General features: G+C 51.3%; 3 non-coding genes across 3 annotated transcripts; 2 read left to right on the forward strand and 1 right to left on the reverse strand.

Moving 5' to 3' along the window:
* The first annotated feature begins 1,704 nt into the window (after positions 1-1,704).
* On the forward strand, positions 1,705-1,776 carry TRNAP-UGG (transfer RNA proline (anticodon UGG)). Its single transcript has one exon. It is a non-coding gene; the product is annotated as a tRNA-Pro (tRNA).
* Positions 1,777-10,771: 8,995 nt separating this feature from the next.
* On the forward strand, positions 10,772-10,844 carry TRNAK-CUU (transfer RNA lysine (anticodon CUU)). The gene has a single exon. It is a non-coding gene; the product is annotated as a tRNA-Lys (tRNA).
* Positions 10,845-14,803: 3,959 nt separating this feature from the next.
* On the reverse strand, positions 14,804-14,877 carry TRNAT-UGU (transfer RNA threonine (anticodon UGU)). The gene has a single exon. It is a non-coding gene; the product is annotated as a tRNA-Thr (tRNA).
* Positions 14,878-17,883: the final 3,006 nt, after the last annotated feature.

Genomic DNA, 17,883 nt, shown 5'->3' on the forward strand with positions numbered 1-17,883 from the left:
CCCCCCAAGCACTCAGCTTCTAGAAAACACTTGTGAAAAGAAAACAATAATGTGAGCTGCAATCTCTCAAGAAGGGCAGCAAGACACAGAGATGCAGAGGTAGCTGCACTTTGACTAGCCACTGATGCTGAGAGGCTTCCAGTGGGCTGTGACAGGTGAACACACCTGACAGCCGTGCTGAGGCAATTCTTGGTTATGCAGGATCAGGGTGGGTAGGGGAAAGTGGAAATGTGACATTGATTCTCCTTTGGATTCCGTTTTACCAGGCCCCCTTGATTTGAACTGGGGATGGTCTCGAAGTGGGGTATGTCCAACCCTAGGAGGGGTAAAATTAACAGCTCTGCCCTGGCCCTTCCCTGTGCCAAGACTGGCTGGACTGGGGCTGAGCCATCCCTGGCCCATCTCTGCATGGGGAGTTCTCTGGCAGGATATGGGCACTGTGCCTTGAGTGAGGAGCCACTGCAATCATGATCCATATTCCACTGCTCTCAGTAGTGCTGTGTGTACAGGATGGAGAAAGTGCATGAAAGGCTGGAAGAGCGTGTGCTTGGAGGTCAGGATTTTCCTGTAGAATTCTATGGCTTGTTAATTTTGGCACCAAAGCGGAGGGCAAAACTCTGCACAGCTAAGGATGTAGATGTGCGGTTGTCGAGGTAGTGAGAATCAGTCAGGTGCCTGTACCCAGCCCTGCTACAGCTGGAGAGGTTCCTACACTGTTAGAAGACACAAGGTCGAGTTCTCCACAAGGGGTCTCTTACACAATGCAAGGCAGCACTTTCCCTTGCATGACCTTATTTCCATTTGCTGCATGCAGGACACATGGTAAAATTACTCAGGTTTGAGCAAGCTCACGAGCAATCCAGCAGACCACAGGCTGCAGGGTCCCACGCCCGCCCCAGATTTCTGTCAGGGTTCCCATCAGAATGTGCCCAGCAGCAATTTTTGTAATTTGTGTGGGAGGAAATGACGGGAGCTGCTTCAGGCCACAGCATATGGGGTGGGTTGGAGGGATGACTTGGCCTATGTCTTTGCAGAGCTTTTCATAGAATCATAGAATCATAGAACGCTAGGACCGGAAGGGGCCTCGAGAGGCCATGGAGTCCAGTTCCCTGCCCCGACGGCAGGACCGACCACTATCTACACCATCCCTGATAGACATCTATCTAATCTGTTCTTAAATATCTCCAGCGAGGGAGATTCCACAACCTCCCTTGGCAACTTATTCCAGTACTTGACCACCCTGACAGTTAGGAACTTTTTCCTAATGTCCAACCTAAACTTCCCTTGCTGCAGCTTAAGTCCATTGCCTCTTGTTCTCTCCTCAGAGGCCAAGAAGAACAAGTTTTCTCCCTCCTCTTTATGACATCCTTTAAGATATCTGAAAACCGCTATCATGTCCCCCCTCAATCTTCTTTTTTCCAAGCTAAACAAGCCCAATTCTTTCAGCCTTTCTTCAAAAGTCATGTTCTCCAGACCTTTCATCATTCTAGTTGCTCTTCTCTGGACCTTCTCTAATTGCTCCACATCTTTCTTGAATTGGGGTGCCCAGAACTGGACACAATATTCCAGCTGAGGTCTAACCAGCACAGAGTAGAGCGGTAGAATGACCTTGGAAAGGTAAAGTTAAGTGTAGGATTTACCAGAGCACTGGGGGTTTATTGAAACCTGATTCTGTGGAAAGCCCAGTGCTTCCTTCTCAAGAAGGGCTTGTTGGTCTAGGGGTATGATTCTCCTTTTGGGTGGGAGAGGTCCTGGGTTCAAATCCCAGACAAGCCCTTGTTCTACCATTGTCTAATAGCTGATCCTGATGGTTTTGGGGCTCATGTCCTCTTTCATGATTTCTCATGCCTTGTTCACAACACACCTGCTAATGCATCCCAGAATCATGTTTGCTTTTTTTGCAGCTCAACTTGGGCAGGAAGTTACAACAACATCAGTTTCATTGGAAAATGTGGGTATCGATCCCACAACCCTTTATATGCGAAGGAAGTGCTTTACCATTTGAGGGAATTCCCCTCTGGAAAAAAAAGTGTTCTGCCCCAGCCACCTCATTGCTGACTCCTTATGTCCCTCTCACTCCCCTGGCTCCTTTCCTAAGATGATCCTTGTTAGCCCAGTTCCTACCAGCTGGCTGGCTGAGCTGTTCAGACAGTGCTGCTAATAATGCCAAGGAGATGGTTTCAAGCTCTATGTGACACCTTGGGCCATCTTGACGAAGTGGCCTGGCTACTGTGGACAGGGAGGTTCCATCACGCACAGGGAGCTGTGCAGTGCCAGCCTTGTGGGAGGGCTGTGTGGGGATCCCTGCCTGCATCACAATGCCACTGCCTGGGGCTGCTGGTGCCTGGCAGCGTGGCTTTGCAGTGCCTGGTGTCCTCTGAACAGGTTCCACTGGCTGTGTCACCTCCCTGGGCTCAGAGTTTCACTGATCTACATGGGCAGGTGATATACATGCAACATGGGTGGCTCTGTGAGCTGCAGAGGTCTGTAGCATGTGGTGCTTTGGCAGATGCTTCATTTCTGAGAGCAGCTGCAGAGGAGATCATGGACAGTCAGTGTCTGTTGGAGGAGGGGTTCACATTGGGGCTCTGGGGCATATTTTTATGCTTTTCATTACTGGCCATGTGAGTGATTTATTTCTAGAGCTGTTTTTGGAGTGCCCGATCTGGGTGTGTTTACTAGCCAGAGCTGTTAGAAAGCACCACCAGCACCCCCAGGCAGTGGCATTGTGATGCAGGCAGGGATTCCCATAGAGCCCTCCCACAAGGCTGGACCTGCACAACTCCCTGTGCATGATGGAACCTCCCCATCCAGAGCAGCCAGGCCACTTAGTCAAGATGCCCCAAAGGCTCACCTGGAGCTTGAAACCGTCATGATGATGTTATTATCACCAATGTTGAAACCGCTCAGCCAGCTGGTTGGAACTGGTTTTACAAGTGTCATCTTAGGAAAGGAGTCAGGGGAGCCGCAGGGACATATGGACTCAACAATGAGGTGGCTGGGGCAGAACATTACCTTGCCCAGAGGGGATTTAGCTCAAATGTTAGAGCGCTTGCTTAGCATGCAAGAGGTAGTGGGATTGATACCCTCATTCTCCAGTGCAGGCCTTCCCCCCAAGGCAACAGGAAACCACTTCCTTCTTCTTGGCTGCTCCCCAGGAAGCTCTCCATGGAGAGGGGCCATTTGGAGGTGTCTGTGCTCAGCTGTGTGCAAGGGCACAAAAGAGCACTTGGAACATTTTCTCTCCCCCCTGCTTTGGGGATTCTGAGCAGTGGGGGAGGGGTAGCAAGCTAATTCCAGAGGCCCCAGGGACCCTGCAGCTGCTTCTTGCTCCTTTCTGAAAGGGCCCTTGTGAGCTGTCACTGTGCAGGCTGGCTAGCTCAGTTGGTGTGAGTATGATTCTCCTAACACTAAAGCTGCGTCTACACGTGCACGCTACTTTGAAGTAGTGGCACCAACTTCGAAATAGCGCCCGTCGCGTCTACATGCGTCGGGCGCTATTTCGAAGTTAACTTCGACGTTAGGCGGCGAGACGTCGAAGTCGCTAACCTCATGAGGAGGTAGGAATAGTGCCCTACTTCGACGTTCAACGTCGAAGTAGGGACCGTGTAGACGATCCGCGTCCCGCAACGTCGAAATTGCTGGGTCCTCCATGGCAGCCATCAGCTGGGGGGTTGAGAGATGCTCTCACTCCAGCCCCTGTGGGGCTCTATGGTCACCGTGGGCAGCAGCCCTTAGCCCAGGGCTTCTGGCTGCTTCTGCGGCAGCTGGGGATCTATGCTGCAGGCACAGGGTCTGCAACCAGTTGTCAGCTCTGTGTATCTTGTGTTGTTTAGTGCAACTGTGTCTGGGAGGGGCCCTTTAAGGGAGCGGCTGGCTGTTGAGTCCGCCCTGTGACCCTGTCTGCAGCTGTGCCTGGCATCCCTATTTCGATGTGTGCTACTTTGACGTGTAGATGTTCCCTCGCTGCGCCTATTTCGATGTTGGGCTGAGCAACGTCGAAGTTGAACATCGACGTTGCTGGCCCTTGAGGACGTGTAGACGTTATTCATCGAAATAGACTATTTCGATGTTGGCTGCACGTGTAGACGTAGCCTAAGAGTGGGGTCCCAGTAAGAGGGAGGGCCAGAGCTGACAAGGTCTATTCTGTCTGGGTGGAAATGGCCCATGATCAGTAGTTTGGATCAAAAGAGGAAAAAGTAAGTCAGATCACACAGGGGGATGTGGCCCATTGTCAGAGTCTAATGTGGAGCTGTTAACACCCAGGGCAGAGAAGCTGCTTTTGGAAGGAGCCAGCTACTCCCAGTCTCTGTTTAATCCTTGGTTGATGGAGTTAAATTTGCAAATAAATTGCAGCTCAGAGATTTCTCTCTCAATTTGATGGCATGTATTATATTAGGAGATGTGCAGGTAAAGGAGCCCCTGATGGTATGGTTGCTGTTAGGTCCTGTGAGGATATTCGTGGTGTAGATATGCGAGAAGAACTGGCAGCAAGGTTTGTTGCAGGGCTTGGTTCCCTATTTAGTGTAACTATGTTGTGATCTTTAGTTGGTGGTGAGGAGTTGTTTTAGGTTGGCAGGCTGTCTGTAGGCGAGGACAGGCCTGCCTCTCAAGGGCTGTGAGAGTGAAGAGTCATTGTCCAGGATGGTTTGCAGATCATGGATGATGCGTTGGAGAGGTCTAAAGTAGTGGCTGTTAGTGAGATGGCCAGTGGTGTTCTCTTGTTTTCCTTGTGAGACCACTTGCAGCAGGTGGCTTCTGGGTACCTGTCTGGCTCTGTCAATCTGTTTCCTCACTTCCTTCAGTGGATATTTTAGTTTGAGGAAAGCTTGGTAAAGGTCTTGTAGATGTTTGTCTCTGATGGAGCAGAGCAAATATGGTTGTTCCTTAGTGCCTTGCTGTATACAATGGATCATGTAGTCTCCTCTGGATGGAATCTGGAGGCATATAGATAAGCAAAGAGGTCTGTGGGTTTTCCGTATAGGGTGATATTTAAGTGACCATCGCTTATCTGCACAGTTGCAGTAGTGTGCAGGAAGTGGATCACTTTTGTGGACTGGTCCAGACTAAGGTTGATGGTGGGGTAGAAAATTGAAATTCTGGTGGAATTCTTCAAGAGCCTCCTTCCCAATCAATGAAGCAGTTGCAGATGTTCTTTCAGCGAGCTTTCTCTATTATTAATCTTAGCGTCTATATTTGCTGTATGGTCCTTTTATCTTTCCCAAATCCCACCTGCTTGCCTGTTAGATGTTCTTTTATTTTTGATCTCAATCTCTCCATCAGCATCATCAGCAGTAGCTTGCCTAGAGGACTTGTTAGGACAAACCTTCTGTGCACTGCCTTTCTTGTGTATTGTCGCCAGCGCGGTTGTTGTCCATTCCTCAGTGGACTTTCCTTCCTTCCATGCAATCTTATATAGTCGGTGTATTTCCTGACACGTACTTTCTCTGCTGTTTTTGATCATCTAGCGCATGATCTTATTTCTCGAGCATTTGTTTTTCTATAGTCGTACCATTACTCTTTCAAATTCTTTCCTTGAAATATGAGATAAAGCTCTGCTATGTGCCCACACCTGACTCCCTGCCAGCCCCAACACTTGCGGCTGCCCAGCTTTGATGCTGTTTGGATCTTATAAGGCACTGGAGGAAGCTCAACTTGTGCTAAGTGGGGTCACACAGACCAGGCAGAGCTGTGAATGACTGAGCCCAGCAGCACCAGCTGAATCTCCCTCCAGGCAGGAGGAAGTGTGGGGAAGGCTTTGGCAAGGAGAAGTCAAGTGCAGCTGGGGTTTGTGTGGCGGGGGTTGGTTGGTTTTGTTTTTGTCTAAAACTCTGATATGTGATGGTTGCCTTTCCTCCAAAGATGAGTTTTGCAAGGCCGAGTGTTGCTCAGGGAGCAAGAAGTCTTGAGTTGAACTCCCTGATGCTCCCGCCACAGAGTGTGTTTGCTGCTCTCCCTGACTTTGTGTTCCCTGCGTTTCTCTTACCATCATGTGCCAACAATGCCCAGATGCTTTGTGTATTGGACAGACTTCTAATTCCCTTCAACAAAGGGTTAATGGGCACAAAACAGGCATCAAAACACTCCAGATCCACAAACCAGTTTGTCAACATTTTAATGGAGTGACCATTCTATTAATGACTTAAGAGTATGCATGTTACTGAAAAAAAAAAATTCCCACCATTATTCAAAGGGAAACAGCTGAGCTGTCTTTTCTACTCAAATTCGGCACACTAACACATTGTTAGAACTGGGATGGGGATTTTCTGATTCAATAAAGGGGCTTATTTGCATACTTGGCTTAATCTAATTCTTTACCTCCCCTCCACCCCCAGCTTCCACCCCTCTGCTCTGTGATTTGCAAACCTTGATCATTTTTTTCTGAATTGCCCTCCTTGATTACTGTTGTAGGTTCTCCGTGCCTTTAATATCGAGTCTGTTTTGTATGGCTGTGGTCTGCAGAAGTGGGTCTGTCCCATCAAAGTTTGCCTCCTAAATTGTTTTCCTTGTCCTTAAAGCGCTACTTGACTGATTTTTGTTTTGACAGAGTGGTTTGTGACCTGTTCCAAGTGGGAAGTTGGTTTCTTCCTTCAGGACTGTGAAGAGAGCTTGGAAATGACCTTGGAAAGGTGAAGTTAGGTGCAGTACTTCTCAGAGCACTGGCTGTGTGTTCCAGGCTGGTTCTGGAGTATGCCCAGTGCCTCCATTCTGATGGTGGCTTGTTGCTCAAGGGGTGGGAGAGCTCCGGGGCTCAAGTCCCAGACAAGCCCTTCTTCTGCCTTTCTCTGATATCTTACCTAGACATTTGGGGGGACCGATGTCTTTTTGCATTTTTTCCCTCTGTTCATTGCTCAGTATGATGAAGCAGCCTTTTGCTACTGGATGGCTCAGCTCAGGCATTAGCTCTATTAAGATGTTGTCCTCCCAGCGTTTATGTCCCTCCTTGTCACTGGGGCAGCACCACTTGCTGGCGAAAGCCGCATATGTCCAGCTTCCGGCTTTGCCTTTTTCCTGGATAAATTGGCATTTCCCCCTTTCTAGGCTAGAGTCCTTTAATTCATTGTCACTCCCACAGTGACCCAGGCAGTCCTCTTGTTCCCTGCCACAAGCCACATCTATGCCACACCCTCAGTGGCTGTTGGAGGAATCCCTCCTTCTGGTTGCAGCTCAGCATGGACTCCACATGCAGCACTTCTCGGCTTTCGCTTCTCAGCTTCCACTTCTCCTTCCCTGGACTGCTTCCTACAACTCCCCTTCATTTGGCTGTGCTGGCTATGAACCCTCATCCCTACAAGGGGCTGCCCTTTACCTGAAGCCTTTGTCTTTCCAGCTTCCATCCATGATTTCTAGCCCCATCTGCTCCTGCTGACAATCTCTGCTGCCAGCCTCTTCCTGCAGCTGCAGCCTGGGCAGTGATTCAGCCAGACACTTAGACACTTGAATGTCACTGAAGAGGATTTCCAGAGTTCCACAACAACCTCTGCAGAAGTGCTGGGGACCATGGCTGGCTGGGGCAGTGGTCTCCTGTGTTTATCAGTTCCCTGATTCCTGGAGCTTTGAGGCCAGCAGAACTGGGGAGGAAACGGAGATTAAAGAAAACCACTGGAACTGCTGTGGAGGGCAGGTGCCACTGGCAGGGTGATCCTGCTGCACCTCACTGTGGGAGGTGTGTGGTGCAGTGCGAGCTTCTGGGGGGCTGGCTTTGTGCTTTGGGAGTCTGGGCAAGCCCCAGCCTCACCTGGTCCAGACCCACTAGGAAGCCTGTCCCTTATGTAGAGGTAGTGACCATTAAGCCTTCCTCTGCCACAGGGACTGGAGACCTGGGCTCTGGTTGGGTGTTCTTGGACAGCAAGAATTTTGGTGGTCAGGTCAACAGAGTGGGGACAGGACAAGACCCCTGTGATGAACAACATCTCCTGGGATGGGGAAAGGCTGGCCAGGCTGTGTCCAGGGCCCTAGTCCTTCTCAGTCAGGTGAAGTAAGTAGCCAAGAGAGAGGAGGGATGGAGATGGGCAAAGCCCCTTTCCAACAGGCTGGCTAGTCTCACCCCATGTGCATGCTGGAATCTCCTCCTATCAGGGCTCTAGATTGCTCCCTGCCAGCGAAGTACACGGTGGCAGGGCCGTCCTTATCCATATGCTGACTGCACAGCTGCATAGGGCACCTCAGCATTTCCCATTTCATTCCATTCATTGCAATGGGAGCTGGGCACCTGAGTCCCCAGTCCCAGCCCTGTCTTCCTTCTGTGCTGTGTGGGCCAGGCTGCCAGGGAACAGAGAGGCCCTGGGGATGCCAGACCTGATATACAGGCTCGGGGACTCTGCGTAGACAGTCCTGTGCCGCCAGCAAATCCTCCGGGGGCTGCAGGGCATTGGGTCGCAGCAGTATCCCTTGTGCAGCAGCGTAGATTGGGGGCATATCAAACTCTGGTGCAGCAATGGGGTGGTGCAGTGGGGTAAAGCAGGTTCACCTCCCACAAACAGCAGCTCCTGCGGGCGAGAGGAAAGTGGCTCCATGCACTCCCTGCCACTCGTAGGCACCACCCACCACTTCCTATTGGCTGTGTTTCCCCCTTCCTGGCCAATGGGAAACGCAGGGGCGATTCCTGCAGTTGTGATTTCCCCCTTCCCTACCTCCCCCAGGGGCTGCAGGGGACGTGTCAGACACTAAAGAGAAGAGTTGAGACTCCACGGCCAAGCAGCAGGGCACAGAATTTCCAAAGTCTGGAGAAGTGAAGCAGGACCAGCGTCAGTGGGAGCCACAGACTCAGAGGGCTCAAAAATTGGAAAGGACCTGAAGTGCCCATCGAGTCTAGTCCCATTTCCTCACGACAGGACCAAACACCATCTCTAGTGGGGTGAGCAAACCTCAGGGGGCCTGAAATTCCATAAGGGGGGCACAGCCCAGTGAGCTGCTGGGTCTCAGGCTCATCCGCCTCATTAAACATGACAAAATCTGTGACTGTTTCGTTGTCTGCGTCATCATATTTATACACCGATGAATGAAGTTTTTCCGTTCTACAGACTTGTTTTCTTACACGCGCCCAAATGGGCTTTTATACATGTGAACATCACTGACATTTCTGTAGGTTCCGATGACATGAGACAGGTTCTGGGGTTGCTGCTCATTTCAGGGAAGAAAAGTGGGGACCAACGTAAAAAGTTTCCTTCTTTATATTTATCCAACTTCTAAAATATCTCCAAAGATGGAGATTTTGCCCTTACCCGAGGCAATTTATTCCAGCGCTTAACTGCCCTGACAGGAAATATCTCCGAATCTCCAACCTCCCTTGCTGCAATTAAAGGGGAATTCAAGTTAACAAAAAAATTAAAGGGAAGGAATTTTATGATTTGTAGCTGTATTCCCAATTGGATAGATTGATTGATTGATGTTTGGTGTCTATCTATCTATCAATCTATTCGTCATTACTCTGGCCAGATTAGGGATTGGAGAACTCACTGCTCAAAGAATTAAATTTAAGCTTGAGAGAGAAATAAAATTGTGCAATGTGCAGACCTGAGCACAGAGTTGTTCTGCATGTGAATTATGATACAGACCCACAAGTGTGGACTTTGGGTCCTTTCCCTTCCAGTCACTGTATTAATGTCCTCCAAACACCCCAGGGGCGTGGGGCTTTCTCTAGCCCTGGGCGCCTTCCAGTGCAGACCAAGTGCCTGTCTGGTGTGCGCTTTGGTGCCACACTCCCGACTGCACCATACAGGAGGCCTGTGATCTGCAGGGGCGTCAGATGAGACGATCTCTGCAAAGAGCCTGTGGCACAGAGCAGCCTCTGGTGTTCCCATGTGCAGCCGGCTAGAGCCCCAGAATGTCCCTGAGAGAGTGGGGGTGACACAGGGGTAGCAGCTCAGCCATGCAAAGGGGCTGCCAGGGGCAGGACATGAGCCCTGCTGGCCAGGGGCAGGTGTGGGAGTGACATCACAAGGGCCTTTTACAGCACCTCAGCTGATTGGTTAAAAGAAGTTGGAAGGTGATGACCTCATAGAGAGTCCCTGACACCAGCCATGTGGGACAGGCTGCAGGGCTGGGGCCATCTCAGACACCCCCGGGGCTTCCCCACAGGGAGTCTCCTTCCTCCGCTCTGCCCATGAGGCTGGAGAGGAACCAGGGTGAGGAAAACGAGCATGAGAAGGAGCCTCTTTGTCCCGTTCTCCTTCCCTCTTGACTAACTGCGCTGGATGACGGACGTTCACCTGGGGCAGGTCAGAGCCTGACCCAGCTGATGCTGGGCAAATTGAAGGCAGGGAAAACACTCGGTTAAGGTGCTGCCCTCCCCAGTGGAACTGAAGAGTGAATGAATCAGGGTCCTGCTTTCTCGTCCCATCGCCCATTGTTGTGAAGCACAACAGTCTGTGAGCCACGAATGCCCCTTGCTCTGGAGAGTCACTAACAGGCAATTTCCCACAGAAAACTCTCTGCAAATGTGTGTTCAGTCTGTATGAAAAAGAAACGTTTTCTACTGACTGCACCGGCTCTGCGCTGAGATCAATGGTGTCAGCATTCATTTGTTGTGCAGAAATTGCCGTAGGTGTGTGAGGTGTTCGGGAGAGCTCGCAGCACCAGTGAGAGGCTTGGCCAAGATTCACTCCAACAGCCTGTTTTCTTTGCATCTCACCTCCTGCAGCCCAGATAACAAAGACTGGAGTCCGGCCCTTGTGAGCACTTTGCCCCACACGTTTGACTTTTGCCCAGCTGACAGGCACATTTGACTCTTTCTACTCTGTGATAGGCTGTATGGAGTGTTTTATTTGTGGCCTGGCTAGCTCAGTTGGCAGAGCATGAGACTCTTAATCTCAGGGTCATGGGTTCAAGCCCCATGCTGGGTGCTTCCTTTCTTGCACTAATGTTCTCAGCCTAACAAACAGTTTTCACTGTTGTCCTGGCCTCTGGCAGGAAATGTGTGTTCTTCTCCTTGGCTCTAGTACAAACAAAGACAGCACGAGGAGGAGTTGTGTAGACATTCTGCAGCCCTCGACTTGAAGTAGTGGGGTCTGCCATGGCAGGAATCAGCTCTTAAAGCTGCAAGGACCTGGAAACCCTGAATCAGGAAGCTGAGACCATGCAGGCAGCAGCCACACCATGAGGTGCTCCTCCAGAGACCAGATGTAAGCCAGCCCCCTGAGTGCCCCCAGGACTCCCCCACCAGGCCATCCCATGGCTCTCAGGCCTCCAGCCATTGGAAGAGGAAGTGGGGCCCGTCCTGCACTGAGTCTGAGCTCTGTGACCTCTGGAGTGAGGAGGAGGTGCTCCACGTAATGGGAAGCAAACAATGGAATGCAGAAGTGTTCAACCAGCTGGCCAAGGGCCTGACCACTTGGGGTCACCCTTCCTGCCCACCTCACCATATCAGGCGTAAGGTCAAGGAGTTACAGCAGGGTTATGCCCGGGTGCAGGACTCAGCCATCTGGTCTGGGGGTTGTCCCCAACACTTGCCCTTATTACCGGGAGCTCAAAGCCATCCTAGGCCCCAGGGACACCTACTCTCTCCTGGTCTTCCTTGACGCCATGGCTGAGGAGCCCCAGCAGAAAGTGAAGCCTGAGTGAGGACCAGAGCCCAGCTGCAAACCCCCAGGGCCAGAGCAAGGACCATCTGGCCCAGCACCCAAGTGACCAATCGAGGAGGTTGAGCTTTTGCTGGACATCCCATCCCACAGCTCCAGCCGGACATCTGCCCAATGGTCATTCCCAGACCATGGCGATGGACTGTCAGGCACGTACCCCCACAGGGCACACGCCCCCAGGGCATGACCCTGGCATGCTAGGGCCCGAGCACACCGCAGCCCATGGATAAGGCTACGGCCACCAGCACCCTCACCCTCGGAAAGTCCCATGTGCCCCCTGTCTCCCCGCATGTAAATAGTTAGTGTATATAGTTATCCCCCCATTGTACATAGTTAGTTCTGATGGTGTTTGTTATGTTCCATGCTCAGAGGCGAGAATTTAGGATGTTTAATGAGGAATCATTTTCATTTTTCACAACCCCCGCATGTGCTATGTGTGGGGGGCAGTGAGCGGGTGGTGGGGGTAATGTGTGGGTGTTGGGGGCAGTGAGTGAGTGGTGGTGGGGGTGGTATGCTGGTGGTGGTGGGAGTGTGCAGGGGAGGCCTGGATGGTGCTCACTTGATCCCCCAATCAAAGTACTCCCATAGGGCCTCCCAGACATGGACCCATTCTTTGGGGGCGTGAAGGCTACGGGCAGCAGCCCAGCTCACCTGTCCTCCTTTGGGCACCCGGAGGTGCAGCTGCTGGTACTGACACATCCATGGAATGGCTCTAATGCCACAGAGCACCTCAGCACAGCCTAAGAACAAGGGAGGACAATGACTACATGTGGCCAGATGGCTCCCATAAAGAGCCTCCCCCGGCCTGGCTTCTCCCCTTCACCAAACCCACCCCCAAAGCAGCAGGCATGCTGAGGCCAGCATCACACGGTGGTACAAAATTGGACAATCCCCAAGTGGGGCCTCTTAACTGTGGGGCTCCTTTTAGCTGTGGGACAGGAGCTGTGGCCCAAAGACGCATTCCCCAGCTGCTGAGAAGCACAGAAGAACTCAAGTCTTGTCCAGGGTGGCACAGTCGAATGGAGACCTGCCTCAGGGCCTCTAGCTGGTGCTGTGGAAGAATCTATTGCAGTCGGGGCAGAGAAACATTCATTCCCCTCTGGCAAGTATCTGCTCTTTTCCCAGCTGTGCACTGCCCAGCCCAGGAGCTGGGAGGGACCAGAGCCCCTGATTCAGCCTTGGGAACAGGACTTTCCTTCGAGACAGCTGCCCATGTCACTGGGTGCAGCTCAGCCAGGGCTGCCCCCACCTTGCCACACTGTCTGGCTCGGGCACTGAACCCCTGCACCCTGGCGACAGGGTACTGAGGTGAGTGTAGCACTGTTGGTCTGACACTGGAGGTGGGCTGGGTCCTGTCAGGCAAATTAAATCATCCCACCCCCACCCCCCACACCTGTGGCAGCCAGAGCTCAGGTCGGCCTCACAGAGTTGGCCTGTGCTTGGAGTCTGCCCAGCACAGGCGCTGGGAGGCAGCAGGCTCAGCCGTGCTAGAAGTAGCATCACACAAGAGGACTGGAACTCAACAAAGCTCAGCAGGATGGTGCCTATAAAGGCTCAGTGAGGATGGGATTCAAACCCTGCAGAGCACAATGGATTAGCCGTCCGTCCCCTTCACCACTCGGCCACCTCACCCAACGTGCCTGGAACTTTTTCATATGTCCCAACTTCAGCCCTGCCAGGAAGTCTGGCCGGGGACACAGGATGGGCAGGTTTGGCCCAACAGGGCTACGCTCACTCCTGTCCCCTGCAGTGCTGCTTCCTGGGGTGAGCAGGGCCCTGTGGTGCCCTGGCCTGGGAGCAGCACAGCCCGGCCATGACCATTCTCTACTCTGGGGCTGGGCCCTGCCCCAGCTCTGTGTGTGTGTCCCTGCTGGGTGGGTACAGAGCAGGGCCATGGGCAGGGTCTGCAGCCTTTGTGTCTCCTCCTGACATGCTCTGCTCCTTTCCAGCTGCTCTGTTAGCACAGCAGCTCCAGCTGGATTGGCCCCTTCTCTGCCAGGCCTGTCTGTGAGGTAGGGGGCTGATGGGAGGCAGGTTCAGGAGCAGGCTGTGGCTGGGAGGGAACATGTGGGATAGGGCAGGGGCACTTGCCTGCAACAGCTTCTGTTAGAGGAGGGGCAAAGATAGTTCTGGGATTCCCAGCCAGTGACATCAGTGAGGGAAAACCCTTCAAGTACATGCCAGGAGAGAGCTTCTGTGCACCAGCAGCAATGCATCTGCTGGGCTCCCCTACTGGACAACAGGGTCTGGTTTAACTTCTTCTGTCACATGGGTGTTGGGCTTATCAGAGAGAGAGGCTACAGGAGAAACAGATGAGCCCTCAGGGGCAAAAGAGAAAGCAAGAGAAGCAGAGGAATGCAGGCTCCTGCCTGGTTTTGAAACAGGGACCTTTTGCGGGTGAGGTAAATGTGATAACCACTACACTACAGAAGATGTACTGGGTTTTGGGTGCTACCTTGCCCTCTGGTAAATTGCATCCTGAAGCCACGGCTTGCCCTGCCACATGCGGATGGGGGACCTTATGGAAATTGAGGGGAGTCCTTTACCGGCTCAGCTGCTAGAGGAGAGGGAAGCAGCTGCACTCACAACTGGGACTTTCAATATCAGCTCTTCCAGAATTGAGGTCCCAAGTGGTTATGCAAATGAGACATGCAATATTTAAGTCTGCACCTCATTTGTATTTCTCATTGGCCACATTTCCATGCCACTTCCAAAAGGGCTGGGCAGTGGAGCCACAGCCTTCCTTTGTAGATGCTCAACAGGACTTTTTGAAAGAGCTGCGGCTTTTTTGAAAAAAGAGCTCTCTGGTGCAGACATAGCCGTGGGGAAAAAAGTAGAAAAGCAGAGCCAGGCTCCAGCCGAAACATTTGCAACAGCTGATAACAAAGAAATGTGTGTGTGCAAAACAGAACACGAGAATTCTTTTAACAACTACAGAACATACAAATGTTTAAACTCCGGTTTTCTTCTCTCTCTTCACACTTGCTTCAAAAAAAGTAATTCTCAGCACACTGAAATGTCTATCAAAAGGCTCCCCTAAGAACCATGGCTTCACTTTTGAAAGGGAAATGCTGATGAGGCTCTGCCATTCCACACAGAGGAGCCAGGAGCACTGAGCTTTTAGCAGCCCTCCCCACATAAAGGGGATCATCAATGTGTATTTTGCCAGGTCATAGCTAACTTGCCCAGTGCCACATCCTGTCCACAAACAGGGGACCCCATGAAGGCACCACTGGGAGTTGAACCCAGGATCCTCTGCTTACAAGGGAGGTGCTTTAACCAGCTAAGCCATGGTGCCTGCATCTAGGCAAGCTCTCCTGTCTGCCTGCACCTGACTCCCACCAGCCCCACCTGGACCTGCTTCGCTCTGCTGGAGTTTCAATCCTGTCAGGCAGAGGAGCTGGGGAAGTTTAACTCACAAGGGGGGGGTGACTCTTTGCACAGGTCTGTGCTCAAGAATTAGGTGGTGTCACTCAGGGGTATAAGAAACTGTCCCCCACCTCCGGAAGAAAACAGACCTACTCCTGTGCTCAGACTGCCATGGCAACCACAGGGCCTTCATGGTCCACATTGGTTGGGGAAGGTCCTTGGCCAGTGAAGACCCAGAGGACAGGTGTCCTGTGACTGCTGTACTGGGGAGACTGTGGTCAGCGCTGGAAGCTCCCTAGAAATGGGGAACTGGCGACATCTGAAAGACTAGGTAATCATAGCCCATGACCCAGGTTAATCTTTGTTTTAAACAGAAATGTTTAAGGCCAAGGAGGCCGGGGTCCAGCAGCTTTCGAACCCAAATGGGCTGTTTCTTTGCAGGGGCAAATGTAGGAAATGGAAGGGGACACTGGAGAAGCTTCGCTCCTGGCTTGACACTGCCTTGGAAAAGAAGGAAAAAAGACCCCACTTCTGTTGGAGAATGTGGGCATTTATCCCAAAGCCTCTCGCATGCTTAGTGAGCGCTCTACCAATTCAGCAAATTCCCGTGTCTGAGCATAATTTCTGACTCACCGATCTTATTCCAGAGGCCAAAACATCCCTGTGGCCGCCCATGACTGCGGCTAAGGGTCGCAAAGGCTGTGTTTGCACAGCAGTGTTGTTCCTGAATAAGCGGTTCCAGAAGAGGGATTCCAGAGTTGTTGATTCCGATGTAGCGCAGCTGCACACAACGTGGAGTTTGAAATACTGCTCTGCTATTTTGACATTCAGCATCTACAAAAAATGGAGCCAGTTTTGAAGCTCCTGTTTCAAAATAGCTATTTGAACTAGCTCCAATCATTATCCCAGGAGATGCCCAGCCAAGACTCTGCTCTCTCTCTCTCTCTTGCTCTGTCTCCTTTGAGCTCCTGGCCTTAGGCAGGAAAAGTCTCTTCTTGTCCTCAGTTCTAGAGGGGAAAAATTGGGATCTCTGTCACCCTCAGAGAGCAGAAGAGGATTTTCTTCTCTTCAGTTCGATCCCCACATGCCCCGAGAGGGCAGAAAACAACCCTTCGCCAGCTCACTGTCCTCCTCAGCACTCTGTCGTGTTTTGTCTTTCCACATCAGCTCCATTTGTGACCTGGACCTATATATGATCTTCACATAGCCAGGAAAGGAGGAGATCTGAATTTGAGCTATTCACTTACACAAGGACAAGGGTTCGAGCACTCTGCCACTTGAGCGAACTCCTCTGCCTGGGAGCCCCAAAACAATTTGGGAGGCCAGGCTGGCAAAACCCACGATGGCAGCATCTGGGTTCCCAAGCCGCACAAGCCTCTGGAGGAGCAAGGCATTGATTGCATGGACGACCTGCAGGGGAAGGACATGAGAGAGCACTGGTGAGGGGTGTGCGGGGTGTGCCTGGCCCTCACCCCCGGGCTTCTGACTGCTGCTACGCTGCCTGTCAGTGCTTCAAAGTCAGCAGCTTTGAAGTTCCCAAGGTGGCCATTACGATTATGAAGTGCTACATATGCATCACAGCACCTCATTAGCCTCCTCCAGCATGCCTGCTTAGCACGCCCCATTGGAAGGAGGGGGCTTGTATGGAAGCACCCAGAGAGGAGTTACTGACACTGAACGCAAACCCAGCAATACCTGTTGGATGACATGGTATACGTCACTAGGTTCTCCCCTTCTTCTTTGTAATCACTGCTGAGGCTCCAGGCAGATGGGAGAAAGCTGCCCTTCATGCACAAATCATCTGCCTCCCTTAGCAGCGGTAGCTCTGTGGGTGGGAGAAGCCAGGTCTGTGGGAGGCAGCTGTAGGGTGCACCTGGAGAGAGAAAGTAACAGAGAGAAAGCCGTGCTAGTCTGTATACTATCCCAACAAAAAAGCAGTGAAGTAGAACTTTAAAGATTAACAAAATAATTTATCAGGTGAGCTTTCATGGGACAGACCCACTTCTTGAGACCACAGCCAGACTGGAACAGACTCAATATTTCAGGTATAGGGAACCAAAAACAGCAGTTAAAGTTGACAACTTCAAACTCTCTCAGACAAAGAGTTAAGGGGCACAAAACAGACATCAAAACATTCCTGATTCACAAACCAGTTAGTGTACATTTTAATGGAGTGGGCCATTCTGTTAATGACTTAAGAGTTTGCATCTTGAAGAAAAATTTTCAGTTTGCTTTGGAAAACGAGACTGCTGAACTCTCTTTCGTATTCAAATTCGACACATTAACATGTGGTTTGAACTGGGATGCAAATTTTCTGAGATACTATAGGGGCTCTTTTGTATCTTTGGCTTCATGTAACTCTTGACTCCCACGCCCCCATTACTCTCTGATTTGCTGACCTAGATAATAATTTTTTTCTGATTTGTCAACCTTGATGTCTATTTTTGGTTCTTCGTGCCTTAAATATCAAGTGTGTTCTGCTATGGCTCTGGTCTGAAGAAGTGGGTCTGTCCCACAAAAGCTCACCTAATAAATTATTTTGTTCGTCTTTAAAGTGCTACTTTACTGCTTTTTTGTTCAAGAGAGAGAAAGTTTAATTAAACTCCATTTGTAAAACCACTCTGGACATGGGGAGGAAAAGGAGCTGGGGAAGCCGGGTTTGTCCTGCAGGGGCCTGAAGATCAATGACTCAAATGAGAGTGTCTGTCACTTGCATACAGAGGAAAGGCAAAGCCGAGGGCAGGAAGAGGAGAGTGCTTGTGCTGCCAGCGGAAGAGAGCTCACTCCATCCGTCTCCTCAGGCTGAAGGCAGGTGGTAACAAGAGTCTCTTGGGTACCCACAGCTTTGAGTCTCTTCCTTTCCCAGAGTGGCCTATTTTCATGATCTGCCTCTTCTCAAGCAACCCCTTTCTCCTTCTCCACAGCCCAACTTCTG

The sequence above is a fragment of the Carettochelys insculpta genome, unplaced genomic scaffold (assembly GCF_033958435.1).
Source record: "Carettochelys insculpta isolate YL-2023 unplaced genomic scaffold, ASM3395843v1 scaffold_0035, whole genome shotgun sequence".
In the NCBI taxonomy this organism is placed as follows: domain Eukaryota; kingdom Metazoa; phylum Chordata; order Testudines; family Carettochelyidae; genus Carettochelys; species Carettochelys insculpta.